Source organism: Leucopleurus acutus (genome assembly GCF_964270905.1).
Source record: "Leucopleurus acutus genome assembly, chromosome: 6".
NCBI lineage: Eukaryota > Metazoa > Chordata > Mammalia > Artiodactyla > Delphinidae > Leucopleurus > Leucopleurus acutus.
Window position 1 is genome coordinate 71,810,999 of NC_139149.1, and position 11,787 is coordinate 71,822,785.

Consider the following 11,787-nt stretch of genomic DNA (forward strand, 5'->3'; position numbering starts at 1 on the left):
GCTCTCTGTTAATTTTCTTTCAAGCTTTTGACTTTTGCTTGTCTTTTTTGTTTTGTTTTGTTAACTTCTAAACATGAACTTTATTACATTTCTAGTTGTGTCCTTTTGTGTGACTTGTCTTCTTTTTCTTTTTCCTGCTGATTTTCTTGATGTAATATGTAAAGAAAACCACAACTACAGTGTTAAAAAGGAAAACCTAGTGTCTTATTTTACATGCCCGTATGGTGATTGAAATATTATACCTTGCTTCAGAATACTAGTTGCCCACTTGGATTTTTAAACCCCTTCATCTAGTGACTCCACAAAATTTGTAGGTTTTAACCAAGGTTTGCATAATGGCTGAAAACTGATTTTCCCCTAAATTGACAGAATAATCTGAACTTGGAAACATTGTTGAATTAGTGAAAATTAAAAGGTCATTTTGGAGTATGATTTGTTTGTTTTGTACTAAGATGATTTTTTAAAAAAAATTAAGGTATAGTTGATTTACAATATTATATACATTTTGGATGTATAACATAGTGATTCACAGTTTTTAAAGCTCATACTCCATTTATAGTTATTATAAAATATTGGCAATATTCACCGTGCTGTACAGTATATCCTTATAGCTTATTTATTTTATACATAGTAGGTTGTATCTTATTCCCCTACTCCTAAAAAAAAAAGATGACTGTCATGTAGAAAACACAATTTATCTGAATGTAGATGTGGAAAAGTAGAACTTAAGCAAATCTGCTTTAGTTTAAGGATTAATGATCTATGTATTTTAGGAAGTAAAAATATTCTAAAACTGTATTATGTTGGTATACAAAACAGTATCAAGAATATTTATGTAGCAGGCTAGGGGCAGTCTGTTATCTCAATTTTGTCTTCATGCCTCAATTAGTTTCTTATTGTTGTCATAACAAGTTACTATAATCTTGGAGGCTTAAAAACAACACAAATTTATTATCTTCAGTTCTGAAGGTCAGCTGTCTCATTGGGCCAAAATCAAGATGTCTGCAGTGCTGCATTCCTCTTGGGGGCTCTAGGGAAGAATCTGTTTTCATGCCTTTTCTAACTTCTAGAGGCCACCCACCTTCCTTGGCTTGTAGCCCCTTCCTCCATTGTTAAAGCCAGCAGTAGTTGGTTGAATCTTTCTCAGGCTACACCACTCTGACACTGACTCTTCTGCCTCCCGGTTGTGACTATATCAGACCTACAGAGAAAATCTGGAGTAACCTTCCATTTCAAGCCCCTTAATTTAATCACACCTGCCATGTCCCTCTTGCCATGTAAGGTCACATATTCAAATGTAAGTTTCCAGGGGTTAGGACTTGGACATCTTTGGGTGGCGGGGTGGGGGGGATTATTCTGTTACCACAGTGCCCTTTTAAATATTTTGTTTCATATTGGTTATACTATAAGCTACTTTAGGCACAGCCATGCGTATGTAAGTCGGCCTTGTTCCCTCTCTTGTTGTTTTTGCTTTGGTTCTGTGGTTATGGGGAATGCAAACCAGAAGGTGAAGGCTCAGATTCAAGCTCTGACACGCACTAGATGCGACCTTGGGCAAGTGATTTAAGTTTGCCAGCCTCACTTTTTCCCATCTGTCTTAATAAGCGTAATACCTACCCTTCAAGTTTGTCATGTGCATTTAATGAGATAATGTCTATGAAGGTACTTTATAAGCGATGAAGCAGTGTACAAATGAAGAAAGGATAGTTTACATCATGCCCATACTACAGTTGTGGGGAAGTGAATGATTATGGAAAAGGAAAAAAACTAAAGATAATTGTGGATATTCTTAAATGGATTATATCTTGGTTTGTGTTGTAACCTCTGTTATGGTGGCATTTGGGAAAATCTCCTTGCAGCATGCTTTCCTTTTTTAGGAAGCAGATGTTACTAACAGACTGACCATTGCCCAGTTTTCTTAATAGTAAGTCTTTTCTCAAAAGATAGACTGATGATGTGCACTGACAGAGGAGAACATGTAGCACCTGGCACGGTCAAAGTCTCTTTGTGTAGAAAGATGGGCTTGCCTGCATGATTGTTAAATACGTCCCTTAATAAAAGGAGAAGCACCTATGTTTATGTTCCAAATTCAGTGAATGGATGTCACCTCTCACCAACAATATCTGTTCTAGAGAAGGTCAGAAGTCAGATCACTGCCCTGCCACCCAAATGGCTTGCTGGAACACTTATTACCTGTTCCCCTAAAGGCTTGGCCGTAGGCTGGGCAAACCCTGGCCATGCCAATTTTCCAGTCAAGAAAGATGCTGTGGAGTATTTTCTGGATATTACAGCACTTTGTATTTAATAGAAAATAGAAAACTTAGCTGCTCTCTGGCCTCTCTGCCGTACAGTTGCCAGCTCATTGCAGTTAAAACAATCAGGCCATCTCAAAAACAGCCTCCGAAGTTTGCTTTTGTCCTCTAGGTGAATTTTCTGTCTTTCAGAGTGGTGTCTAGATATCTGTCCAGTTGCAACAGTCCTGCAAATCAGAAAGTTAAAGAACACAGAGAAAAATAGTCTCCCTTCCCTTTGTTAATACAAAATAAATTTATACTAAAGAATTATATATATGTGTGTGTGTTTTAATGAAACTGTTTCTCCTGATATAATCTGTTGTTCCCCAGTAGAGAATTATACAATTGGAGAACTGGCAGGCAACCTAGAAATCAATTAATCCAATTCCTTTATTACTAGTTAGTTGTTATTTTAACTCATGCAGTTAGTTGATATTTTAACATTTTAAATGTTTTACCAAAACTGAGTTCATATATTCCTTTAAACTTATCCTCTTCCTGGCTCATTTTGACCTGACTCACACCCATTATTTTAAGACTTAACATTGACTTGGGTTTTTTTTTTTTTTTTTTAACTTTAGTAAAGAGTTTTTGTTTTAAAATGTTAGATGCTTTCAGGATCATTTCCTTCTCATCACTAGGAGGAAACAAACCAGCATTGATGGAGCAGCGGGTGTTCTCAAAGGGCCTGTATTCTTTGTGATTGCTCCATGAGAAGCATCAGAATTGCTCACGGAAGGAGAGGGAGATTTTGATTCTCTGTTCCCCGTGGTGGTAATAATTCAATAAATAAATAAATGCCAGTCCCCAGTGAAATGAGCTTCATCATATTTTTTTCTGGCTCTACTTTTCTGACTCTTCTTGTTTGCTTTTAGAAAACAGTTATATCTAATTTTATATGAAAGATGTTTTTGGATAGCTCTAGGTACATTAGTGTCACTTTCTCATGTTCATAGACTGTGATTTCAGAACTTATTTTTAGATTCACAGGTGATTAGTTTTTCAATAGTCTGTGGACCCAAACACTGGATTTAGAGGCCTTTATCTCTTGTTATTTTAAGTCAATGCAATTATGCTTCTAGAGACATTTAAAGACACTTTAAAGTTATACAGCAAATCATCATTGCATTAATACTGATACCTAACCACTGCATATTGTCTTTCAGAGTTTTCGTAAATTAAGAAACTGTATTTTCTTACTAAGTCAAAGAAGTTATTAACCTCCATTTTGATCTTCAGTAATATCTGGAATTTTGATTTTTTTAATGAATTATTTTTCACAGTATTCTACTCTAGTAGTTTGAGTACTAGGAAGTATAATGCTTATTGAATATAGGAAGAATAATGCTTATAAAAATTGCTAGGAGGAGCTTGCTCAATTTAAGTGTTCTTGAATTTCATGAACTAAAACTTTTATGTGTGGGAGATGAAAATGTAAACAAAGTTAATTAAGAGGGGATGTGGAAGCTTGTAACTCAGCTTTTGTATGTGAAGATTATTGGATACGTATCCACACTGCTTTTTTTTTTTAACCTTTTAAAACATGCAACTAATGCATATTCATTGACTGAAAAAATGAGAAAACTTCGAGGGGCCAAAAGGAAATAAAAATCTCCCAAGTCCCATCACCCAGGAAATCAATGGCCATAGGATATATTTGGATGGGTGTGTATAACATGTTTGTGCATGTACCTTGTGGCCTTTGTATATACTGTTTGTGTGTGTGTCTGTGTGTGTCTGTGTGTATAAATATGTAAAATTATAATTTACTCAATTTATGTCCTATTGTGTTGGAGATAGATTTTTTTGCTGTTTTTAAAATCTATTATAACAGTGCTTTGAGCATGCTTATTAAGTGTTTGTTCATATTTTAAATTATTAGGATTAATTTCTAAAAATGAAATTTGGAAGTCAAAGGGATGTGTTTTTTAACGTACATTTGATAGATATTTGCGAAGTAGGAAAACATCGATACAACCTATCTCTGAACCAAACTTGATATAATCTTTCTTAGTTTGGTGGGTGAAACATTTATCTTGTTTTAACTTGCATTTCTGATTTCTAATGAGGTTAAGTCTTTTATCATATGTTTATTAGCTCTTTCTGTGTTTTTGTTTTGTATTGTCTATTTGTATTCTTGGTCTATTTCCCTTCTGAACACATCTGTTTGTTTTTTTTGTTAATTTTGAAAAAGTCTTTATTATATACATGCATTTCTGTCATGTGGCAGCTGCTTTTCTACCTGACAAGTTTGTCATCTTTTAAAAACAGTTTTATTGAGATATAATTTCTCATAATATTCACCTGTTTTAAGGGTACATAATTATAGAGTTTTGCAGATATTATTATAATCTAATTCCAGAGCATTTCTATCACTCTCTAAAAAGAAACCTCATGTTCAGTGCCAGCCACTGCCCAATAATACCCCCACTGATGTTAAAATGTGCTATTTAGGTACTACTGAAAAATGCTGCTAGTTATAATTATGTTACCATTGACTGTAATACACATTCATATTTCAAAGCTGTTGATATCTGAATATTTGCAGCTCTGAGTCAATGAAATACATTATTTCACAATAGCATTATGTTACAAATACATGATACTAGCAGCTGTCTGACTACTTTTTCATTTTCTCTCATGTTTCTTTTACAGTATTTGTAACTGTGAAAATATCTTATGCAATTCTTTATTATTTCTCTCCCTTGAAAGCAGGGACCTTATCTGTCTCATTTAACTGCTATATTCCATTCATTTAGACATAGGAGTTACCTGTGATTTATTTATTTAACTGAATGATCAAGAGATTTCTTTCTCTGTCCTGTTAATTTTCACATAAATAAGTAAACCATATTGGGAGATTTTTCTTTCAGGCAAATTTGTTATAGGAAGTGTGACTGAGCAAAAGTGATGTTTGAGGTAAAAAGCTGCTTAAGGAAGACTGCAAATTGTCTATTTTATTAAAGGGTGAATATGGGATGGCATTTTTTTTAAATTGAGGTATAATTGACATACTAGTTTCAGGTATACAACATCATGATTTGATATTTATATATATTGCAACATGATGAGCACAATAAGTCAATTAACATCTGTCACCGTTCATAGTTACAAAATATTTTTTTCTTGTGGTGAGAACTTTTGAGATCTGCTCTCTTAGCCACTTTCAAATATGCAGCACAGTATTATTAACTATAGTCACCATGCTGTACATTACATCGTTTTAATAGCCACTTTTTTGGGGCAAAATATAAGCCCTCTGAGGACCTACATCATTATTTGTAAAGTAACAAATGGGAGCTGAATGACTAAATACACAGGACACTTCCAAATAAAAGTTTACTGTTTTGCTTTTCTAATGTTTTGGCATTCTTCTGGCCTTTGGCCTTTTCAAAAAAAGGTGATGTGGTCTTGTTGTTCCCAAGGATATTCTTTAGGCATGAAAAGAAGAAACAAAAAAATGTAGTTTTAGGGTGATAAGGTAACTTTGTCTTAAAAATAAGCATCTCCTGTAATTCTCCAGCAAGTTAAATGTTCCACAGTGTCTTTTCAAACACTTGGAGGAAATGAGAAAAAAATGAGAGGAGTTGGTTACTAATCAGCGGGCAGAGTCTAAAGCTATGACAGTTTGCGTTATCCCATATGCTTCTGTCCTGAAGTCTTCAATCATGGGAGTCTGATAAAGTGCAACTGGCAAGTTTAAAAGCCGACCAAAATAGGTGTTAAATTTTCAAGTCTCTGGTGATGTACTTGCTAATTAACTTTAAGATTCTCTAGCAGCATTTCCTTCTATGAATTTCCGAAAGTGATAGTATGGAGTCTTATGTTAATTTACATAATACGGGGCAATTTCTTCTCATTTTTGCCATTGTGTGAGACACTCTCTTTCCTTTTAATTTACTTGGGAGATCAGAGCTAATATTTCAAGGTGTTTTACAGAATTATGGACAGAAATCATTGTTCTTTCTTGACTGTTCCCTGAGGAAGCATTTCCTTCAGCACTGGAATTTCTGCAGTTGTCTGTACTCTGTATCCCTTTCAAGGTTGGTGGCATGGTCCAAGCAGCCTGGGGAGTTCCGGCATCACTCGAAATGGTGACTCAGGGCTGTGACTCAAAATATTTACTTCCGTCATGTGCCCTGGATTAGCTGCCAGTTTCAGCCAGGTCATGAATGAACTTCTTGTCAGTGTGTTCGGAGAACAGGCTTTCCTTTTCTTTCTCCCCACCCACCTCTATTCACACTTCCTCTGAGTGAAACTTCTGCCTGAGGTTGAATTGGGTATTTTAAGACTTGGTCTCTGGAAAAAAAAGTTCTGATTGGTAAAGAAGAACTTCCCATTGAGCAAACTTCTTAAAAAGATGGTAATTTGAGGTTGTGACCCTGTTGAAGCTGAAGGCGTTCAAAGCAATGGGTGATAACACATTTTTTTGGAAAACTGTTGACTAAGTTTTGGCTGCCAATATATGCCAATGCGTTATAGCCAAATACATTTGACTTGTGTTTGTTAATGTAATTGAAAACACCTTTAATCACTGGATGCTATAAGATACGGCTGTTGTCTTGGTTTTTCAAATATACTTTTTAATCAAAAAGAGCCATATTGCCTGGTGCTTTTTCACCTTTGACTGGTGCTGCTTCATTTTTCTTAAGTGCTGTGGGTAAATTGCTTGCCATATTGGAAAGAACTATGGAGTTTTGTGTATAAAAATATATATACAAAATATATGTAAAATTTCTACTTATTTTCCAGGACATTTTTTTAGCTTAAGCTAAACCTGATGTCCACAAAGGCAGATAACCATAATCATAATGGTAGGGGATGTTTTTGATGCTTTTTTTAAAAAAACAGGACATAGAACATGGTAACAATGAGAAGCACATAATACCTGACCATGCATAGCAGCGTCCTATGCCACCACTTACAAATTTAGAGAAAAGTCCATTTGTTTAGGAAAACTAAAAGCTATGGAAGCAGTTTTTCAAAGTAGTAGGAAGAGAATGGGATAACATTTTACAGAGGAAACTTCTCTTCCTCCTTTCAGAAACATAATTGAAGAAAAATTGCTTAGCATAGAGGGCAATTCAGAAATGCCATGAAGTCCACTCTTAGCGTTGCATGAAAGCTCTTGACCACTGTTCCCCTCTAGACCCTTTTCTCTAGTCACAGTGAACAACTCACAAGTCTCTAAAAAATCCAAGAATATCCATTCCTTTGTTTCTTTGCGTAGGATCTTCTCTTGGCCCAGAAAGCATTCCCTCACTTGTACTCTGCCACCCTTTTCCCATTACTCTTTACACAGTCCTCTACCATTGCTCCACTGTAATTACTTGTTCCCATGACTGTCCCTTGTATCAGATATTTCCTTCAGGGGAAGACTACCATTTCATCATGCGTTAGGGTCATGGACAGCTACACCTGACTTTTCAGTTAGGGTTTGGATCAAACATGGAAGCAATAAGGTTTTCTAGGTCAGAGGCCCTTGGGTACAGAGGCCTGCCTACAGGGCTTGTGTAAGGGACTGGGGACTCAGGGTAAGGGAACTCTTACATATAGAAATAAGTTTATCTTGGAACCTTGATTAAAATTTAGCCATTAGAATAATACTCTATATTACATACCATTTTCCAAAAGGTTTATCATCTTCATTTAGCAAAGAGCTCATGCTCAGATAGCTTATAATGAACTTCCGTGTATATTGGAAGAGTAAGTAGATGTGACTTTGAGGGAATATGTAAGTCTCTTAAATCAAAACAGAAATATTCCTACACTTGAAACTGAAGGAGATACAGGGGGTTGATTAAATAAACTGCTGTACAGCTGTATAATGTTGTACTCAACAACGATGAAAACGGTGCTGTAGGTCTACTCTTATTGACATATTGTTACAGGGAAGGAAGTATATACATTTACATATATAGTAATAGCTTGAATTTTTTTAATATTGGCTTAATATCTACTTTGCATAAAAGGATATGCATGTATTCCTAAAACAAGTGTTTAAGAATAAACACTAAAATGTGAGCAGAGGATATTTCTTTATGGTGGGATGGTGGTATTTAGATTCATCTTTACATATGGCTTTATTTTGTGTTTTCATTTGTTTTGTAATATTTTTAATGATTATTATTAGAGTACATATAATAAAGAGTGCAAATAAAGAGAAATAGAAGATATTCTGTTGTTGGCCTTATAGTACATAATATCTGTACTTGCTAACTGCTGTACTTTTATTTTGAAAAATTTTAAACTTACAGAAAATTTGAAACTGTAATACAATGAACAATATACCCTTCACCTAGATTCAAGTATTCTTGCAGACATTGTGAAACTTTACCTCAAAACACTTCAGCAGGCAGTTCCTCATAACTGGGACTTCCCCCTATATAACCACAGTACTGTCATCATCACATACTAGAAATATGTCATTATTACAATACTGTTATGTAATAAAGTCCATTGTAACTTGAAAAATTTCTTCAGACACAAGATTCAATCAAGGATCACATCTTGCATTGGGTTGCCATAGATTGTTCTCTTTTAATCGTGACTCTTACTTTTTTTGTCTTTCATGACATTGACATTTTTGAGGAAACTTTACCAGGTGTCTTGTAGGCAGGAATATTGTATTGGCAAGAATATAGTGATGTTGGGTCTGCGTGTCTTTTTTTTTTTTTAACAAATTTATTTATTTATTTATTTTTGGCTGTGTTGCGTCTTCGTTGCTGTGCGCAGGCTTTCTCTAGTTGCGGCAAGCGGGGGCTACTCTTCATTGCGGTGCATGGGCTTCTCACTGTGGTGGCTTCCCTTGTTGTGGAGCACGGGCTCCAGGTGCGCGGGCTTCAGTAGTTGCAGCATGCGGGCTCAGTAGTTGCGACACGTGGGCTCTAGAGCACAGGCTCAGTAGTTGTGGCGTATGGGCTTAGTTGCTCCATGGCATGTGGGATCTTCCCAGACCAGGGATCGAACCCATGTCCCCTGCATTGGCAGGTGGATTCTTAACCACTGCGCCACCAGGGAAGTCCCTACATCTCTCTCTTTTTTTTCTGAATCGAAGTTTTAGAGTATGAGGAAATACATGGAGTCTTAAATTAATTTGAGTACCACCTCTCTAATATGGTACTTTCGTTCATGGAAGATTTCCTCTAATATAGAAAAGTTTTGCTTCTGCTTTAACATCTTTAGGGTCTTGCTGAAAAGGCTGTTTTAAATGAAAGCAGAAGCAGGAGGTAGCAGTTGTGATAATGCTGTACTTTTTGTTCAGATACATTAGATCATAAAGTCAGTTCCCTCAGGCTAAGCTTACCTGAGTTTATCATGATGCTTATGGTCTCAAGGGACAATGAATAGAAGTGAATCCCTCCAAGCACCGACTGTTTCAGTGTCATACTGTATTTCTCCTGCTTCATTAATGTAAGGGGGAAAAATGCCTTTATTTCCTTTGTAGAAAAGAATAGAATAGAAATCCAGTAACACAGTGAGAGAACACAGTTAGCTTGCAGTGGAATTTTTTTTAAAATCCTATTAGATAACTTGTAAGCATATATTTTATGGCTAAAATCCTTGAAAAAACTATTAATTGAATCCAGTTCTTCCAAGGGCTGAGCTTCTTTGTAGTTGTAGGTTAGTCCATTTTGGATATAGCATTTTGTTTTTAGAACATATATTACTCAAACTGTGCTAGGCTATACTGCAGTAGCAACATGGTTTGGTTTTGTTTTTTAATATACAAACAAATACCCAGATTACCCTTAAAAAAGGATAATTTCTTGCTCATGTCATCATCTTGTGTAGGTCATTTGGCTATTCTTGGTGGTTTAGAAACTTGGACTGAGGCTGCTTCCATTAAGGGATTCCACACCATCTATTCTTTCAACCTCATGGCTGGGAGAAAGAAAACATGGAGAATACCTAGCCACTGTTTTTGTTTTATTTTGTTTTTTAAAATGAAATGACAATTTGAGATTTCACATATAAGTGATATAATGAAGTGTTTGTCTTTCTGTGTCTGGCTTATTTCACTTATCATAACGTCTTCTAGGTCCATCCATGTTGGTGCACATGGTAGGATTTCTTCTCTTAAGGTTGACTAATATTCCATTTTAATTATATACCACATTTTCTTTTTTTCATTCACTTGACCATAGACATTTAGGTTGCTTCACACCTTGACTATTGTGAATAATGCTTCAGTGAACATGGGAGTACAGAGGTCTCTTCAAGGTAGTGGTATCATTTCCTTCAGATATATACCTGGAGTGGGATTGCTGGATCATACAATAGTTCTGTCTTTAATTTCTTGAGTAGCCTCCCTACTGTTTTCCATAATGGCTGCACCAATTTACATTACCAGCCAACAGTGTATCAGGGTTCCCTTTTCTCCACATCTTCTGATAATAGCCGCCTTAATTGATATGAGATGATATCTTATTGTGGTTTTGATTTGCATTTCCTTGATGACTACTGAACTCATATCCGCTCTTAACTGACTTGAATTGGAAGGGACACATGCCACTTCTGCTCTTAGCAGAACTCATTTTATTGATAAAAATGAGTTATGTGGCTTTAACCTAACTATGGGAGGATGGGAAATGTAAAGGAGCACGTGAACTGTTAGGTGATCTATAGGTCACTGATGTGTGAGGTCGGCATGTGAACATAGGCTTCAAAGGCAAGCCAGCTACTGTTGGGAAACCTTGATTCATATGGTAAAAGGCATGTACTAGCTAGTTTGTTCCTCCTTCCTCCCTCCCTTTACTAGTAAATGGTGCCTTTGTGACCACTGACAAAAAACAGTGAGTGGTGTGTAGACTACAGATAGAGGACTTTGGAAATTGACACATTAAAATTTTTTTTGCAAAACAATGAAAATGTTCAAAGAATAGTACAACTAATATGTTAACACCTTGCCTAGATGACATCTGGCATTATTGAAATGATCATTAATTATGTATAACTCTTCAATTGGTCTTAAGTCCTCAGAATGGAATTGAATAACCATAAGCATTACCTTAGATGGGTGGGATTTAGGGAGTAGATTTAACCAAACCTTTTGATGATATTAACATGTTGGCTGGCATTCTTAAAATTGACACTTGTCTGATGTGTTTGTCCAATACAGTTATTGAAATATATGTTTATAAGGAATGATTATTATAAACAGATTTTAAGAGGAACAGACTGGACTTTAAAAACAGTCTCTCCTTCCCCAAATACTTTATGCATATATTTCTGTAATTTTTTCATTGACCAGATCAAGAGCTTTCTCATGGAAAAGATTTTTATCTTTATCTTTTTAAATCTACAGTGCTTTACATGAGTGCCTGGTATATCAGGAATAATTTCCTCAATAATGTAGGCTGAAAAATAAGTGTTTGCATGTAGTGTGCCAAATCGAATTGTTTTCCAACCAGCCAAATCAAGTGTTCTGGATTCTGACTCACGTTATAATGTCATTGGTAAGATCTTAGTCTTTTACTAAGTGTTACTGTAG

At 35.6% G+C, this 11,787-nt stretch overlaps 1 protein-coding gene across 2 annotated transcripts in view; it reads left to right on the top strand.

The window, feature by feature from the left end:
- The window catches only part of ITGAV (integrin subunit alpha V), an 86,593-nt gene that overhangs the window by 21,200 nt on the left and 53,606 nt on the right, over positions 1-11,787 (top strand). The gene's annotated exons all lie outside the window — the stretch shown is intronic.